Source organism: Symphalangus syndactylus, chromosome 22, assembly GCF_028878055.3.
Source record: "Symphalangus syndactylus isolate Jambi chromosome 22, NHGRI_mSymSyn1-v2.1_pri, whole genome shotgun sequence".
NCBI classification, from domain to species: Eukaryota; Metazoa; Chordata; class Mammalia; order Primates; family Hylobatidae; genus Symphalangus; species Symphalangus syndactylus.
The window spans coordinates 27653403-27672711 of NC_072444.2; the positions used below are offsets into that span (position 1 = coordinate 27653403).

General features: G+C 49.1%; 1 protein-coding gene across 2 annotated transcripts in view; it reads right to left on the reverse strand.

Annotated features, from left to right (window-relative positions):
• H6PD (hexose-6-phosphate dehydrogenase/glucose 1-dehydrogenase) overlaps positions 1-3582 on the reverse strand; it is a 37193-nt gene extending 33611 nt beyond the window's left edge. Inside the window, exon 1 of one of the 2 annotated variants that reach the window (XM_055262472.2) lies at positions 3265-3582. The gene's annotated coding sequence lies outside the window, so the exon portion shown is untranslated. The remainder of the gene's footprint in view (positions 1-3264) is intronic. The other variant, XM_063631967.1, reaches the window with a different exon arrangement.
• Positions 3583-19309: the final 15727 nt, after the last annotated feature.

The following is a 19309-nucleotide window of genomic DNA, read 5'->3' on the forward strand; positions in this document are numbered from 1 at the left end:
CCATTACCTCTTTGATCTTTTCTCTTACCATCCTGCCCGTCTAGGCTCTGGCCGCCCAGCCTCCTGCCTCAGGGCCTTTGCACTTGTTCTCTCCGCCTGGCCAACTCCCCCATGTCCCCCACCAGGTCCACGTGGTTTACTCCCTCACTAACTTCAGTTCTTTGCTAAAATGTCATCTTCTCAGTGAGGCTTACTCAGACCACTCTAAAATTGTAAACCGCCCACCCCCATCCTCCTCTCCTGCTTTATTTCTCCCCACAGTACATCGCTTTCTAATATACTGTATGCTAATTACATTCATTTTGCCTATTGTCTGCCATTCCTTTTCCCAAGAGTGTGCGTGCCAATGAGGACAGGGACTTTTGTTTGTTTTGTTCTCCGCAGTACCTCCAGTATCCAAAACAAGGCCTGGCATACAGAAGGTGCTCTATAAATATCTGCTAAATGAACAAATAAATCCCATTTGCACAGGACCACTGTCATTTCTGCATTTGAAATATGGCACAAATGAATATATCTCTAATGGTGACTTCAAGCACTGTGACACAGCACACATTAGCAGCAGCTTACTACTTGGAACAACACTTTTAATAATAAAAGAGCTATTTATGGAGTATTTAACTATATGCCAAATGCTAGGCTATCAGTGTGACATGCAACATACCATTTAAGTCTTGCCACAACCACATGAGGTAGGTAACATGATTATCCCCATTTTAGCAGGGAGTAGAGAGGAAACTAAGGCAAAGAGAAGTCAAATAACATGGCCAGGCACAGTGGCTCACGCCTATAATCCCAGCACTTCGGGAGGCTGAGGCAGGAAGATCACTGGAGGTCGGGAGCTTAGAACCAGCCTGGCCAACATGGTGAAACCCCATCTCTACCAACAATACAAAAATTAGCCAGGCGTGGTGGCAGGTGCCTGTAATCCCAGCTACTTGGGAGGCCGAGGGAGAAGAATCACTTGAACCCAGGAGGCGAACGTTGCAGTGAGCTGAGATCGCACCACTGCACTCCAGCCTGGGCAACAAAGCGAGACTCCATCTCAAAAAAAAAAAAAAAAAAAAAAAAAAAGAGAAGTCAAATAACTTACTAAAGGTCGAGCAGCTAGAGGTGATAGGATTTGAATACAGTCTGGTACCAGAGCTAACCATCCTGTAAAATGTGACTACATCCCTGAATGGCAAAATGTAAAACACTGTATTAGTGTAGATACTGAACAGTGGTTTAAACCAGACAGGCTGTTTCTCTGCTCCATGAAGTCAAGCTGTTCCGAACACTAACTGCGGTAACCAGCCTCGGCCTCCCGGATCCGCTTTGCCTTTCACAGTTCTTCCTTCTGACATCATGAAGACATCATGCATAAGCCTCAGTTGCTTTGTTGAAACCTGGAAGACCTTCAAGGGCTAGTTTTTGGAGAACTGGTTACATGAGAATATTCTGGATTCAAATCCCTGCCACTCAGTAACTATGTACCCTCAGACAAGTTATTTAACCTCTCTGTACCTCAACCACAGAATGGGAAAACAAATTGGTGGGAAGCATGTAAGGCACTTAGCACAATGCCTGGCATACAGTAAGCACCCGAGAAATCCTAGCTGCTTTTTTTTTTTTTTTTTGAGACGAAGTCTAGCTTTGTTACCCAGGTTGGAATGCAGTGGCACGATCTTGGTTCACTGCAACCTCCGTCACCGGAGGCGGGGCGGTTCAAGCGATTCTCCTGCCTTAGCCTCCCCAGTAGCTGGGATTACAGGCATCCGCTGCCCCCATGCCCAGCAAATTTTTTGTATTTTTAGTAGAGACGGGGTTTCACCATGTTGGCCAGGCTGGTCTTGAACTCTTCAAGTGACCTGCCCGCCTTGGCCTCCCAAAGTGTTGGGATTACAGGCGTGAGCCACTGGGCCCGGCCAGAAATGTTAGTTTCTATCATTAAACCATTAGCATCACGAATGAAGTCCTTCTTGCTAGCTTCTTGAACTGCTGTTAAAACCAACTAGCCAGCTGGGCGCGGTGGCTCATGCCTGTAATCCCAGCACCTTGGGAGGCCGAGGTGGTGGATCACCTGAGGTTAGGAGGTCAAGACAAGCCTGGATAACATAGTGAAACCCCGTTTCTACTAAAAAATACATAAAATTAGCTGGGTGTGGTGGCACGCGCCTGTAATCCCAGCCACTCAGGAGGCTGAGGTGGGAGAATCACTTGAACCCAGGAGGAGAAGGTTGTAGTGGACCGAGATCACGCCATTGCACTCCAGCTTGGGCAACAAGAGTGAAACTCTGTCCCAAAAAAAAAAAAAAAAAACAAAAAAAAAACAAACAACTAACCATCCACCACAGAAAACATGCCAAGGAAAAACTCAGAGAGATTTTCATGACCTTCTAATCATAATGATGAAAAATTAAAGGGATATGATGCACAATTTAAAATACGCTGTCTGGGCGTGGTGCTTCACACCTGTAATCCCAACACTTTGGAAGGCTTAAGCAGGAGGTTCGTTTGAGCCCAGGAGTTCGAGACCGGCCTGGGCAACATAGTGAGACCACTATCTCTACAAAAGGTTTAAAAATTAGCCAGGTGTGGTGGTGCGCGCCTGTGGTCCCAGCTACCCAGAAGGCTGAGGCAGGAGCATGGCCTGAGCCCAAGAGGTGGAGGCTGCAGGGAACCGTGTTTGTGCCACTGCACTCCAGTCTGGGCAACCAAGCAAGACCCTATCTTTTATAAAAAAGTAAAAAAACAAAAATAAAAAATATGCCCATTTGACACCAGTTTTCCCTCATCTGCTGCCTTTCATGAGCCATGGGCCTGTTGGGGGTGCAGGGGGAGTGGGCAAGGACACTTCTTTCCAGAAGTTCTCACTTCTGGCTAAGCATTCAAGGTTGGGTGAGCTGATTTTCAGAGATCCAGAGAGGTTTGCCTCTGGAAAACCGTTCACTGGATCCGGGTACGGGAAACGCTATGTGAAACCCGAGGGCTAATCAATGCCAAAGATTAAGCAGGTCCCGGGGGAAAGCACGGAGTTCCCCCTCTCCTGGAACTCAGTTCCGGGAGGCCCAGGGAAAGGACAGCTCGGCCGCTCAGGGCGACCCTGGAGGGAGCCAGGCCGCCTCCTGAGCAGTCCCAAAGCCGGCAGCCCCAGGCTCCGCGGGGCTGGCAGCGCAGGCTCCGGGGCTCGGTGCGGCCTCGGGCCCGGCGGCGGCGCGGGTTGGAGGCGCCGGGGCTGGGGAGGTGGCGGGGGCGGCGGCGGGGCCGGCGGGGGGCGCTTACTTCCTCTCGCGCGGCGGCGCAGGCCGCTCCTCCGGGATACGGCCAGGACGGCGCTGAGGGCCGGGCCCGCTCCCGAGGGCTCCCCTGCGCCCCGGGCCGCACCTCCTCTTCCGCAGGGCCCGTCACCTCGACAAGTGCGCGTGTCACGCGGTCACGCGCCTCACGACACTCCGATACCGCCTGCGGAGCCCGCGGCGGCCGCAGGAGAAGGCGCGATGCCAAGGCCAGCCCAGCCGCCACCCCGCCCCAGACCTCAGGCCTCCACGGCCTTGCGCGCCGCGAGACTGGGGCCCCGGCCGGGGGCGCGCGCGGCGGGGGCGGGGCGGGGGCGCCGGCGAGGCCACGCCCCCACTGGCGGCCGCCGGGGCGGGGCCTCGGAGCTTCCGGGGCGAGGCGGTGGGTCTGCCCCGAGCCTCCGCCCCCGCCCTTCCCTTCGGCCCCCTGACGGCCGTGCGTCCTAGAACTGTTCTGCCGCGTCCGAGACGAGCGCGGGACCCAGAAGTGGCCGAGGGACGTAGTTGTGTCGTTGAGGGGACCCGGGGTGCTGGCTGCTCCCTACTATCTGGCACCCGCTCTGGGACTCCCCAGGCCTTGCTTTTCCCATCTGTAGAATGAGCGGCTCGGTCCTTCCTGTCTTCAATATCCAGAGTAGGGATTTAGAAGTCGGAGCGCACGCGCTGGCCACGCCTCCGCGCACAGCTTCAGATCTCTGCCACCCCTTATCACTTGTGTGACCTTGAGTTCAGTTTCTTCATCTGTACAGTGGGGACAATGGGAGTACCTGCCTCCGGGGTTGTCTGGCACTTGGGTGCTTAGTAAGCAGAAGCTGGGACCCGTGTGGCAAATGGAAGACGTTTGCTAAGACATTGCTAAGAAAGACAGCAAATGGAATCAGGGCTTCTCTGTAGGGTGAGAGGTATTTAAGTGAGAAAACGGGATCAGCTGCCTCTCAGAGCACTCAGTCCCCTTCCTGTCTCCCACCATTATCAGGCAGTAGGTGGCCCTCACCCTGCTCCCCAACCTGCTCCCCACTTTTTCTTTCTTTTTTTTTTTCCTTTTTTTTTTTTTGAGACCCCAGGCTGGAGTGCAGTGGTGCTATCACAGCTCACTGCAGCCTCCGCCTCCCGGGCTCAAGTGATCCTCCCGCCTCAGCCTCCCAAGTAACCGGGATCACAGATGTTCGCCACCACTGCTGACTAATTTTTCAACGTTTGGTAGAGACAGGGTCTCACTTTGTTGCCCAGGCTGGTGTCGAACTCCTGGGCCCAAGTGGTTCTCTCACGTTGGCCTCCCAAAGTGCTGGGAGGAGATTCTGACCTGAGAGAAAATGTGCTGCAGCTTTTTATTTCCTGATGGTTCCATTAGAGGTGGGAGCGTCTGGAACTAGCAGAGGGAACTTGGCAGTGGCCGGCAGGACTGAGTGGGGCCAACAGGCATGATTACCACACAGGATGTTAGGCAAGGGGTTCCGGGAAGGCTGGGAGCTGAGGGGGGCTGGGCCTCACTGTCACCAAGGCCAGGGGCCATCCGGGCGCCCGCAGAGGTCTGCCAAGCCTCGGCAAGGATTTAGTTCACACTGAGTGGGCCTGGCAGAGGGGGGAGCCAGGGAGCCAGGCACTCTCTGGGCTGCCTCCACAGCTGAAAGTGAGCAGGAAGGCTTAGGGCAGGACTGGGCCAGAGCAGACTCAAATGATGCCCGGGACTCTTGGCCTAGAGCCGTTCCCATCTTCTGTGGCCCTGAGTGTGTCAGGCACCCACATAGCTCTGAAAACCGGGGCCCAGGAAGGCACAGATAGAAGTGGGCAGGTGTCCAGAGGCAGGACTAGGGGGTCATTTCCCACATCTCCATGTGGCCATCAGAGGGTGATCTGCTACCTTGAGGGCTTCTTTAAAAATAGCCCCAGGCCAGGCATAGTGGCTCATGCCTGTAATCACAGCACTTTGGGAGGCCGAGGCAGGTGGATCCCCTGAGGTCAGTAGTTCCAGACCAGCCTGGCCAACATGATGAAACCCCATCTCTACTAATAATACAAAAAAAAAAAAAAAAAAAAACAACCAAGTGTGGTGGCGCGCCTGTAGTCCTAGCTACTCGGGTGGCTGAGGCGCGAGAATCGCTTGAATCCAGGATGCAGAGGTTGCAGTGAGCCGAGATCGCGCCATTTCACTCCAGCCAGGACAACAGGGTGAAACTGTGTCCAAAAAAAAAAAAAAAAAAAAGCCGGGTGCGGTGGCTCACTCCTGTAATTCTAGCACTTTGAGAGGCCAAGGTGGGTGGATCAACTGAGGTCAGGAGTTCCAGACCAGCCTGACCCAATATGGTGAAACCCTGTCTCTACTAAAACTACAAAATTAACTGGGTGTGATGGCGCATGCCTGTAATCCCAGCTACTTGGGAGGCTGAGGCAGGAGAATAGCTGAAACCCGGGAGGTGGAGGTTGCGGTGAGCCGAGATCGCGCCATTACATTCCCACCTACGCAACAAGAGTGAAGCTCGGTCTCAAAAAAAAAAAAAAAAGCCCCAAACTAAGTCAGTTGTAACCTGCTTACTAAGAAAACGTCCACCTGATTAGGTAATATTGGGGTGGGGTCTGAGGAGGGAATTAGCCTAGGGTGTCACAATGCCCTCCCAACCCTATGTCCACTCCCACACCACCCTGAGATGTTTCATTTCTCCTCCTGTCTTTCCTTGCCTTACCTTCACCTCAGTCTCATCCTGCCTCTGTACCTTCCAGTTTTCTCTGGGCAATCAATTGCTTTGCCTTCTTTCCATCATGAAGACGATTAGGTCGTGCTAAGCCCCAGTCATCCTGGTGTGAGAGTACTGCCACCCAAAACACAAAAATCGAAAACCTTGTCCCTATGGGCCCTGGCATTGGTTTCTGCACCTTTGCCTGTCTGAAGCTTTTCTTGTTTCTGTGCTGACTGCAGCTACAAGGGACCAGGTGTGTGCCCAGAACCCGGAAGGAAGGAAGGAAGCCGGGAGAGTGAAGGAAGCTGGGAGAAAGGAATGATGCCCCATGAGTCGGCCTGGGGGTGTCCTGTGACCAGAATTCTGTCTGTGGTTTATCTCGTGCTTTAAAAGGAGCGCCCTGGGGCTCTATTTATGAAGTGGAATTTTGGGGATTTTTCTTCCTAGCCCTTAAACTGTGGGGTAGGCAGAAGTCAGGGTGAATTCAGCCTGCTTTACAGACAAGGAAAGTGAGACCCAGAGAGATGAATGACTCACAGAGATGCCTGTGGAGTTAGAAATAAAATCCCATTGCAGTTTCTATTTTCAGGTGTCACTCCCTAAGGCAGCTCTGCTGGCTTCCTCTTGCTTCTCGCAGGAGGTGGGGAGGGAGGGAAACAGGTAGAGATTTTTCAGCCACGAGTAGATCTTTTCATCCTCAGACATGAGGAGCCTCTTTTTAAAAATTTTTATTTTATTTTTTGAGATGGAATCTTACTCTGTCACCCAGGCTGGAGTGCAGTGGCACGATCATAGCTCACTGCAGCTTCAACCTCCCGGCTCAAGTGATCCCCCCGCCTTAGCCTCCTGAGTACCTGAGACTACAGGTGTACGCCACTATGCCTGGCTAATTTTTTTCTTTCTTTTTTTTTTTTTGTAGAGCTAGGCCCTCACTATGTTGCCCAGACTGGCCTCTAACTCCTAGGCTCAAGGTATCCTCCCACCTCGACCTCCCAAAGTGCAAGTGTTACAGGCATGAGCCATTGTAACAGACCTTTTTTATTTTTTAAGATTAGCTTCCTAAAGTCCACATAAAGTAGTTATGTAATGGTTTCCATTGTTGCCATAACAATATACCACCATTTAGTGGCTTAAACAACCCAAATTTATTATCTTACAGTTCTGGAAGTCAGAACTTGTGTCTTACCAGGCTAAAATAATGGGTCAGCCTAAATTCCTATCTGGAGGAGCCATATCTGGTCAAGGCATAATTCAGTACCTTGTGGTTTTAGGACGGAAATCCCCGTTTCCTTGCTGGCTTCAGCTGAAGGGCATTCTCAGCTTCTAGAGGGTACCACACTCCTTGGCTTGTGGCCCCTTTCTTCCACCTTCAAAGCCAGCAATGGGAGATCCAGTGATTTCTTTCTCCCCTGTGCCCTTTTCAGGGTCTGACCCAGTTGGGGAAGGCTCTCTGCTTTTTTTTTTTTTCTTTTTTTTTTGAGACAGAGTCTCGCTCTGTCACCCAGGCTGGAGTGCAGTGGCGTGATCTCAGCTCACTGCAACCTCCACCTCCCGGGTTCATGTTCATGCCATTCTGCTGCCTCAGCCTCCCGAGTAGCTGGGACTACAGGCGCCCGCCACCACGCCCGGCTAATTTTTTGTATTTTTAGTAGAGACGGGGTTTCACCATGTTAGCCAGGCTGGTCTCGATCTCCTGACATCGTGATCCGCCCACCTTGGCCCCCCAAAGTGCTGGGATTACAGGCGTTAGCCACCATGCCTGGCCGGGTCTCTGGCTGGGTCTCTGCTTTTAAAAACTCATGTGAGCCAGGTTTGGTGGTTCACGCCTGTAATCCCAGCACTTTGGGAGACCGAGGCGGGCAGATCACCTGAGGTTAGGAGTTCAAGACCAGCCTGACCAACATGGTGAAAACCTGTCTGTACTAAAAAACCAAAAATAAGCTGGGCGTGGTGGTGGGCACCTATAATCCCAGCTACTCGGGAGGCTGAGGCAGGAGAATTGCTTGAACCCAGGAGGCAGAGGTTGCAGTGAGCCAAGATTGTGCCACTGCACTCTAGCCTGGGCAACAGAGCGAAACTCAGTCTCAAAAAAAAAAAAAAAAAAAAGTTAGCAGGGTGACATGGTGTGTGCCTGTAATCCCAGCTACTTGGGAGGCTGACACGGGAGAATAGCTTGAACCTGGGAGGCAGAGGTTGCAGTGAGCTGAGATCACACCACTGCACTCCAGCCTGGGTGACAGAGCGAGACTTCATCTCAAAAAAAAAAAAAACACTCATGATTAGATTGGGGGCATTTATATAATCCAGGATAATCTCCTTATATCAGGGTCCACACACTTAATCACATCTTGCAAAGTCTCTTTTGCCACTTAAGGTAACAGACACTAGTTCAGGCATCAGGGCCTGTTTTTTTGTTGTTGTTTTGTTTTGTTTTGTTTTTTGAGACAGAGTCTCACTTGGTCACCCAGGCTGGAGTGCAGTGGCACAATTATGCATACGTGACCTCGTGCTCAAACAGCCCTCCTGCCTTAGCCTCTCCAGTAGCTGAGACTACAGGCACACATCTAATTTGCTTTTTGTAGTGACAAAGCCTTACTCTGTTGCCCAGGCTGGTCTTGAGCTCCTGGGCTCAAGCAATCCTCCTGTCTCAGCCTCCCAAAGTGATTACAGGTGTGAGTCACTGCACCCAGCTGGACTTTTTTTTTTTTTTGAGGCGGAGTGTCTCGCTGTCACCCAGGCTGGAGTGCACTGGTTCAATCTCGGCTCACTGCAACCTCCGCCTCCTGGGTTCAAGCTATTCTCCTGCCTCAGCCTCCCAAATAGCTGAGATTACAGGCACCTGCCACCACGCCCGGCAAATTTTTTTGTATTTTTAGTAGAGACGGGGTTTCACCATGTTGGCCAGGCTGGTTTTAAACTCTTCACCTCAAGTGATCCACCTACCTCGGCTTCCCAAAGTGCTAGGATTACAGACATGAGCCACTGCGCCTGGTTCCAGCAGGACATCTTTAGTCATTGTTCTGCCTACCACAAATTATAAATTTGCAAATTCTCAAACCCTCTTGATGATCCAGGATTTTTATCACAATTTTTATTTTTTTCTTGAGACAGAGTCTCGCTCTGTGGCCCAAGCTGGAGTGCAGTGGCACAATCCTCACTGCAACCTCTGCCTCCTGGGTTCAAGTGATTTTCCTGCCTCAGCCTCCTGAGTATCTGGGATTACAGGCGCCTGCCACCACGCCCAGCTCATTTTTGTATTTTTTAGTAGAGATGGGATTTCACCATGTTGGCCAGGCTGGTCTCGAACTCCTGACCTCAGGTGATCTGCCTGCCTTGGCCTCCCAAAGTGCTGGGATTATAGGCATGAGCCACTGCGCTGGGCCCACAATTTTTCATAATAGCTGTATTGAGAGAAAACTCACCTACTATGCAACCTACTCATTGAAAGTGTGCAATGCAATGGTTTTTAGTATATTCACGGAGTTTTGCAACCATCACCACAATCAAGTTTACAATATTTTTCACCCCGACAGGAAACCCTGTACCCATTAGCAGTCACTCCCCATTTTCCCCCCACCCGCTAGGCCCTAGGCAATCACTAATCTATTTTCTGTCCCTATGGATTTGCCTATTGCAGACATTTCATCTAAATGAATCATACAATATATGGCCATTTGTGGCTAAATATGTTATATATAGACACAGGCATATGTGTGTGTCTGTGTAATGTTTTCAGGGTTCATTCATGTTGTATCGTGTATTCCTTTTTTTTTTTTTTTTTTTTTTGAGACAGAGTCTCGCTCTGTCGCTCAGGCTGGAGTGCAGTGGCCTGATCTTGGCTCACTGCAACCTCCGCCTCCCGGGTTCAAGTGATTCTCAGCCCTCAGCCTCCTGAGTAGCTGGAATTACAGGCATACGCCACCATGCACAGTTAATTTTTGTATTTTTAGTAGAGACAGGGTCTTGTCATGCTTGCCAGGCTGGTCTTGAACTCCTGGAGTCAAGTCATCTGCTTGCCTCAGCCTCCCAGAGTGCTGGGATTATAGGCGTGAGCCACTTCACCCTGCTGCTTCGTTCCTTTTCATTGCTAAATCATATTTAATTTTATGGATATACACCACATTTTGTTGATCCATTCATTGATTGATGAACATTTGGGTTGTTTCTGCTTTTTACTGTTATGAATAATGTAGTTATGAATATGTGTATATATGTTTTTCTATAGATGTATGTTTTCATTTTTCTTGGGTGTATACCCATGAGTGGAAGAACTGGGTCAGCTGGTAATTCTTTTTTTTTTGAGACAGTCTTGCTCTGTCACCCAGGCTGGAGTGCAGTGGCAAGATCTTGGCTCACTGCAACCTCTGCCTCCTGTGTTCAAGCAATTCTCCTGCCTCAGCCTCCCGAGTCGCTGGGATTACAGGCGTCTGCCACTATGCCTAGCTAATTTTTTTTTTTTTTTTTAGTAGAGGCAAGGTTTCACCATGTTGGCCAGAACTGGTCTCAAACTCCTGACCTCAGGTTATCCACCTGCCTCAGCGCCCCCCAAGTACTGGGATTGCAGGTGTGAGCCACCGTGCCTGGCTCTTCGGCTGGTAATTCTATGTTTAGCCTTTTCAGGAACTGCGAGACTGTTTTCCAAAGTTACAGCACCATTCTCTGTTCTCACCAGCAGTGTACAGGGGTTCCAATCTCCCCACATCCTTACCAACACTTACTATTGCCTGACTTTTTTTTTTTTTTTTTGAGACAGAGTCTCGCTCTGTCGCCCAGGCTGGAGTGCAGTGGCACGATCTTGGCTCACGGCAACCTCTGCCTCCCAGGTTCAAACGATTCTCCTGCCACAGCCTCCCAAGTAGCTGGGATTAAAGGCGTGTGCCACCACGCCCAGCTAATTTTTTTGTATTTTTAGTGGAGATGGGGTTTCACCATGTTGGCCAGGCTGGTTTTGAAATCCCGACCTCAAGTGGTCCGCCTGCCTTGGCCTCCCAAAGTACTAGGATTACAGGGTGAGCCACCACGCCTGGCCCCGACTTTTTTATTATAGCTATCTGAGTGGGTGTCAAGTGGAAGTTAATTGTCATTTTGCTTTCATGTCCCTGATGGCCTATGGTGTTGATCATCTTTTTATGTGTTTATTGGCCATTGAGTGTCTTCTTTGGAGAAATATCTAGTCAAATTCTTTGCCCAGTTTTCTTTTTTTCTTAAGAGAAGGAGTCTTTTTTTTTTTTTTTTTGAGACAGGGTCTGGCTCTGTCACCCAGGCTCAAGCGCAGTGGCGTGATCTCCACTTACTGCAACGGCAGCCACCAAGGGGGCTCAAGACATCCTCCCACCTCAGCCTCCATGGTAGCTGGGACCTCAGGTGCGTGCCACCACACCTGGCTGATTTTTGTATTTTTTGTAGAGATGGGATTTAGCCATGTTGCCCAGGGTGATCTGGAACACCTGAGCTCAAGTGATCCACCCACCCTGGCTTCCCAAAGTGCTGGGATTACAGGTGTGAGCCACTGCACCTGCCCACATTTTTCAGGTTTTTTTTTTTTTTTGTCTTTTTAATTGTGTTGTTAGAGTTGTTTATACATTCTAGATACAAATCGCTTACGAAATGTATGATTTGCAAAAATTTTCTCCCATTCTGTGGATTGTCTTTTCACTTTCTTGATGGTGCCCTTTAAAGCTTAAGTGTTTAACCCCCATGATGTTCAGTGTATCTATTGATTTTTGTTTAACCCCATGATGTTCAGTGTATCTATTGATTTTTGTTTAACCCCATGATGTTCAGTGTATCTACTGATTTTTGTTTAATCCTGATGATGTTCAGTGTATCTATCTATTTATTTATTTATTTATTTTTGAGATGGAGTTTCACTCTTGTTGCCCAGGCTGGAGTGTAATGGTGTGATCTTGGCTCACTGCAACCCCCACCTCCTGGGTTCAAGTGATTCTCCTGCCTCAGCTTCCCAAGTAGCTGGGATTACAGGCATGTGCCACCACACCCAGATAATTTTTGTATTTTCAGTAGAGATGGGGTCTCATCACGTTGGTCAGGCTGGTCTGGAACTCCTGACCTCAAGTGATCCACCTGCCTCAGCCTCCCAAAGTGCTGGGATTGCAGGTATGAGCCACTTCACCCAGCCATCTATTGATTTTTGTTGCTTGTGCTTTTGGTGTCATAGCTAATAAAGGCTTTGCCCAGTCCAAAATCATGGAGATTTATGCTTGCATTTTCTTCTTCTAAGAGTTCAGTGGTTTTGGCACTTGCATTTAGGTTTTTGATAATCTTTAGTTAGTTTTTGTAAATGATGTGAGGTAGGGGGTCCGACTCCCTTCGTTTGCACGTGGATATCCCATTGTCCACGGGGACAGCCCAACAATGCAGGCTGTTCCGTGGTATACTCCAAGAGCCTTTGCTTGCATAGACATGCAACATGGTATGCCCAAAGTGCCTCCCTGGTCCAGAAGGTAGACCCTGGAAGACCAATGCTTGGCAAATAACAGGCCCTCAAAAACTGTCAGATGAACGTGCTGTAAGCTAGGGAGGCTGAGCCACCACCGAGTCCAGGTGCTGGAGTCTCCTTCGCTCTACAGAGGCTCCGAGGGACTTCAGCTTGGCTACAATCTGTTGGTGCCCCTGGGGAAAAGGGACAAACTGTCAGTGCTACTACTTCCTGAGCTGGATCTCAGGAGAAAAAAGCCTCAGATTTTGTTTTGAGGCTGCCTGGGGGAAGGAGAGTTGAGGGAAGAGAAGAGAGGAGACTGGGGAGCAGCCGGCCTGGATATGAACCAGGACAGGGGACCTTGAGTAATGAAGAGGGAAGCTCCTGTACTCAAGGTCGATGTTTCTTGCCTTAAGCTTCAAGAGGCAAAGGCAGGGAGAAGCTCTTGGCTGGCAGATAAAATGAGAAGATAAAAGTGCTGGCAGCCACCCCAGACATCTCTGCACCAGCAAAAGCTGCATCATCTCCTTCGGGCCAAGTAGAGACGCAGCCTGGGGACAGCCAGGCAATGGATGAGCCTGGGGTCTGGGGGAAGGACAAGGAACCCTCAGAGGGGAAATGTGCTGGTCAGCAGGACCTCACCAAACAGCCGCTGGCTTCCCATTGGCTTCTCCAGGAAGCAGCTGCTGTCTGTCTTTCCCCAGCCCTGACACTGCAGTGGGCTGGTCTGGGGCCAGAAGTTTGGAAGCCTCTGGTGAGGCGGCAGTTCCCAAGTGGCTGCAGGGTCACAGCAGGAGACAACCCTGCATTGGTCCAGCCCTGGCACCTCTCCGCTGTCCAGTCCTGAACGAGGTAAGGCACCCCTCATTCGTGCAACCAACACCATGCACCAGGCATGTGCCAGGCTCAGGGGGCATAGCAGCGAACCAGGCCCCTGCTCTCAGGGAGCTCAGATTCTACGCCAAGTAGGCAGGCATGGTGGGGAGACAGACAATAAACAAGTGAATTGTGACAGAGAGTGGCAGATGCCACAAAGCACATAAAACCAAGTGATGGAAGAAAATGTCTGACTGGGTCCTTAAGGGTGGCCTCTCTAAAAGGTGACATTTGACTGAGACTAAAGGGAAAGAGGCCAGTCGTGCAAGAGCTGGAGGAAGAGCATTCTGGGTGGACAGAACAGCAGGTACAAAGGCCCTGAGGCAGGAACTGGCTTGGCGTCGTTGAAGAACGGGAAGGAGGCCAGCATGCAGAGCACTGAGCTCAGCGCCCAGGAGCAGATTGCAGGGCTGAGACCTGCAGGGCCTCGGAGACCACAGTAGGAACTATGGGGTTCACTCTAATTTGTAACAGAAGGTTCTAGGGAATTTTAAATGAGAGAGTGATGTGATCAGTTTTCACTTTAGAAAAGTCCTTCGGGCTCCTGGGTCACAGGCCTAGAGGAGAAACATGTTAGTCAGGTGTGGAGGAGTCTCTGGGAGGGTCCGATGGGCTTGCTGCACAGTGCTGCGGTCTTTTAAAGTAATGGCTTTATAGGCCAGATGCGGTGGCTCATGCCTGTAATCCCAGCACTTTGGGAAGCTGAGGTGGGCAGATCACTTGAGGCCAGGAGTTCGAGACCAGCTTGATCAACATGGTGAAACCCCGTCTCTACTAAAAATACAAAAAATAGCTTAACGTGGTGGTGCACACCTGTAATCCCAGCTACTCCGCAGGCTGAGGCAGGAGAATCGCTTGAACCCGGGAGGCGGAGGTTGTAGTGAGCCGAGACTGTGTCACTGCACTCCAGCCTGGGTGACAGAGTAAAACTCTGTCTCAAAATAAATAAGTGAAGGTTTTATTATTATTTAGGTTTGGCAAAGCCCAACAGATCAGGATACAAATGCCATTGAAGGATAATTGTTTAGACTCACAGACTCCAAGAAGAGGGAACACTCTTGGTGGGGCGTGGTGGTTCATGCCTGTAATCCTAGCACTTTGTGAGGCCGAGGCAGGCAGAACCCAGGAGGCAGAGGTTGCAGTGAGCCGAGATTGTGCCACCAGGCCTCCAGCCTCGGTGACAGAGTGAGACCGTGTCTCAAAAAAAAAAAAAAAAAAAGAAAAAATAATTGGCCAGGCATGGTGGTATACACCTGTAATCCCAGCTACTGGGGAGGCTGAGGCAGGAGAATTGCTTAAACCTGAGCTGAGATGGTGCCACTGCACTCCAGCCTGGGCAACAGAGCAAGACTGTTTCCAAAAAAAAAGAAGAAAAAAGAAAAAGAAAAAGATGCTGTCTGGGCTTTTGGCTCAAGCAGTTGAGTCCTCCCATTCTTTATTTTTTATTTTTCATTGTTATTTATTTTGTGTCTTTTTGGCTCCTCCCAATTCTTGAAGCATGTCTCGGGGAGCCAGGAGACATGGCTATGGCCAGGGAGCTTCACCTCTCACAGAGGAGCCCAGCTTCAAGTGGAGCAAGCAGGCCAGGCGAGGCAGCGGCGTTAAGCTCCGTGAAGCATGAGTGTACCTTGCCTTAAATAACAGATATGTTGTTAAAATGTAATGCAGAGTGCAAAAATTCATATTCACCATTTAGAAATACTATTTCCCCTATGTACTGAAATTATCATTTCAGCAACCGTGATTTCTGGTTAGCATTCCCTTATCCAAAGCCCAGGACGCTGCCATGACGAAGGTCTCTGTTACTATAGCCCAGGAATCGAATGCTTCAGGAAACAAATCTTATTTGTGTTAGAGGATCTCTTCATAGGAATTTAAGACAAGCCTTTAAAAAATATAGACTCTTTTGACCCTGTAAATTATTGCCTTCTAACATTTTTTTTTTTTTTTTTGAGACGGAGTCTTGCTCTGTCGCCCAGGCTGGAGTGCAGTGGCGTAGTCTCGGCTCACTGCAAGCTCTGCCTCCCGGGTTCACGCCATTCTCCTGCCTCAGCCTCTCCGAGTAGCTGGGACTACAGGCACCCGCCACCACGCCCAGCTAATTTTTTGTATTTTTAGTAGAGATGGGGTTTCACCATGGTCTCAATCTCCTGACCTCGTGATCCGCCCGCCTCGCCCTCCCAAAGTGCTGGGATTACAAGCGTGAGCCACCGCGCCTGGCCCATTTTTTTGTTTTGCTATTTATTTATTTATTTTTTTTTTTGAGACAGAATCTTGCTCTGTCGCCCACGCTGGAGGGCAGTGGCACAGTCTCAGCTCGCTGTAACCCTGCTTCCCAGGTTCAAGTGATTCTCGTGCCTCAGCCTCACCAGTAGCTGGGATTACAGGCATGTGCCACCATGCCTGGCTAATTTTTGTATTTTTAGTAGAGACGGGGTTTCACCATGTTGGCCAGGCTGGTCTCGAACTCCTGACCTCAGGTGATCCACCCGCCTCAGCCTCCCGAAGTGCTGGGATTACAGCATGCCCAGGCCTGTTTTGTTAGATCTCATTTTATTAAATTCAATTTTATGTAACAGTAAATAACTGTTACCATTTTTTTTTTTTTTTTTTTGAGACAGGGCCTTGCTCTGTTACCCAGGTTGGAGTGCGGTGGCATGATCACAACTCACTGCAGCCTTGACCTCGTGGGCTCAAGTGATCCTCCCACCTCAGCCTCTTTAGTAGCTGGGAGTAAAGGCATGCGCCACCATACCCAGCTAATTAAACAAATTTTTTTGGTTTAGACAGGGTCTTACCATGTTGCCCAGGCTGAATTTGAACTCGTGGCCTCAAGTGATCCTCCCGCCTTGGCTTCCCAAAGTGCTGGGATTACAGGCATGCACCACTGCACCCAGCCTATTGATGTTTTTAAAAATCAAGAATAAGAAAACAGAGCACCAATATAAAACACAAAGTAGGTGCTCAATAAAAAATGTTTTTGTGATTTGTTTTGATGGCACAGCCTCCACAAAAGGCAGAACTGGTGATGTTTTTATTAAGTCTATTGCAAAGCCACAAAAGAGCTCCCTGACTAGAACATAACACTGACCTGGTGAGAGACTAAATGAACTGGGGATATTACAACACCTAAACGTAATGCTCTTGAATTCTTGCTAATTAAGAGGTCGCGCAGCACCTACTGTGTGGATGGAGCTGTTGATTGCTGGTGAGAAATTTGGTTGTGCAGTTTAGGGCAGGTGAGGAAGACCTTGAGGGCTTTCTCTGATCAGCCTCCTTGCACATTGGAGCATTCTAACCCGTCAACTGAAATTCACACACACACAAAATGGTCATATGGCACCTACAAACATCATTGTTACTGTTTTTCAGACTTTCTTTTTTGTGGGGAGTTTCTTGTCAACTAGACTGTAAACACTTTGCAGGCAAGATGTCTGGGAGCTACTATCTTTTTTTTTTTTTTAGAGACGGGGGTCTCGCTATGTTGCTCAGGCTGGTCCCGAACTCCTAGACTCAAGCAGTTCTCCCACCTCAACCTCCCATAGTGCTGGGATTACAGATGTGAGCCACCACGCCAGGCCAGGCTACTGTATCTTATTCATAGAGCCCTCCCCAGCACCCAGCACCAGGCTCTCCTTCTACATGTTTGTGGGTTCAATGGGTGAATGGATTAATACCGCATAGTTGTCACCTAGCCGATCTTTATCAGATCAGTGATTATTTTTTACATATGCAGAAAGTCACATTTGGTTATGTGTCAAAAGACACCATCAAGAAAGTGAAGAGACAACCTGCAGACCAGGAGAAAATATTTGAAAGTCATGCATCTCATAAATAATTAATATTCAGAATATATAAAGAACTCCTACACCTGAACAGCAAAAAAACCAAACAACCCAGTTCAAAAACTGGCAAAAGACTTGAGTAGACTTTTCCGAAGAAGTTATACAAATGGACAATAAGCACATGAAACGATGCTTAATATCATTAGTCACTAGGGAAATGCAAATCAAAACCACTAGGAGACACCACTTCATACCCCTAGGATGGCTGTGATAAACAACAACAAAAAGAAAATAACAAGTGTTGGCAAGGATGTAGACAAAATGGAAACCTCCCGCATTGCAGATGGGATAGTAAAGCAGTACAACTGCTGTGGAAACAGTTTAGCAGTTCCTTTAAAAGTTAAATATAGGCTGGGCTTGGTGGCTCACGCCTGTAATCCCAGCACTTTGGGAGGCCAAGGCAGGTAAATTACCTGAGGTCAGGAGTTTGAGACCAGCCTGGCCAACATGGTGACACCCCATCTCTACTAAAAATACAAAAATTAGCCGAACATGGTGGTGTGTGCCTGTAATCCCAGCTACTCGGGAGGCTGAGGCAGGAGAATTGCTTGAACCCGGGAGGCAGAGATCATGCCACTGCACTCCAGCCTGGGCGATAGAGCAAGACTCCATCTAAAAAAAAAAAAAAAAAAAGTTAAATATAGAATTGCCGTGTGACCCGGCAATTCCAACCCTAGGAAGAATTGAAAACATGGACTCAGATACTTGTATATTAATGTTCATAGCAGTGATATTCACAAAAGAACAGCCCAAATGTCTGTAAATGGGCGAGGATAAACAAAATATGGTCTATCCATACAATGGAATATTACTCAGCCATGAAAAGGAACAAAATTCTGACACATGTTACAACATGGATGAAACTTGAAAACATGATGTTAAGTGAAAGAAGCCAGTCACAAAAAGACAAATATTGTTTGATTCCACTTATGTGAGATACCTAAGATGGGCAAATTCATAGGGACAGACAGAAAGGTGGCTGCCAGGGGGCTAGGGGACAGGAAATGGGAGTTAGTGTTTAATGGGGACAAAATTTCTGTTTGGGAACATGAAAAGTTCTGGAGATAGATGGTGGTGATGGTCATTTACCACTGTAAAAACACCACCACTGGCCGGGAGTGGTGGCTCACATCTGTAATCCCAGCACTTTGGGAGGTTGAGGTGGGTGGATCGCTTGAGCTCAGGAGTTGGAGACCAGCCTGGGCAACATGGTGAAACCACGTCTCTCCCCAAAATATGAAAATTAGCCAGATGTGGTGGCACATGCCTGTAGTCCCAGCTACTCTGGAGGCTGACTGGGAGGGTTGCTGGAGCCCAGGAAGTTGAGGCTACAGTGAGCCGTGATAGCGCCACTGCACTCCAGCCTGGGCAACAGAGCGAGACCCTGTCTGAAAATAAAATAAATACATAAATAAAATAAAACACAAATAAAAATAAAACAGTGCCACTGAATTGTACACTTAAAGTTATCAAAATCGTAAATTTTATATTTGCATATTTTACCATAATAGAAAAATTACTAAAAAGAAAAGACAAGCCAGGCGCGGTGGCTTATGCCTGTAATCCCAGCACTTTGGGAGGCCGAGGCGGGTGGATCATGAGGTCAGGAGTTCGAGACCAGCCTGATCAACATCATGAAACCCCCATCTCTACTAAAAATACAAAAATTAGCTGGGCATGGTGATGTGCGCCTGTAATCCCAGCTACTCAGGAGGCTGAGACAGGAGAATCGCTTGAACCAGGGAGGCAGAGGTTGCAGTGAGCCAAGATCACGCCATTGCACTCCAGCCTGGGTGATGGAGTGAGACTCCGTCTCAAAAAAGAAAAGACGAGTCACAGTTGGAGCCACATCCCATAAATGAGAAGCTACATGCCACTTGGCTGGTGCAGTGTCATTTAACCCACGATCCTGTCTGGCCCTCCCGCCTCCTGGGATTAGGAGGAGCCCAGCCGCCAGCCGGCCATCCTTCTGCATTTGTATGGGAAGGGTTAGACACACGGAGGTTTTAATCACCGTGGCTGACACCTACCAGAGCTGGGACGGCAGCCAAGTCCACACGGTGAAAACAAGAGCCTCTTCAAGGGCTCAGGTCTCGTCTCCATTTCTGTATCCCTCTCAACGGCTCAACAACACCTGTCTCATCTGCAATTTACTGTAAAGGGTAATTATGTGTCAGCTTAAGTCAGACACTTGGC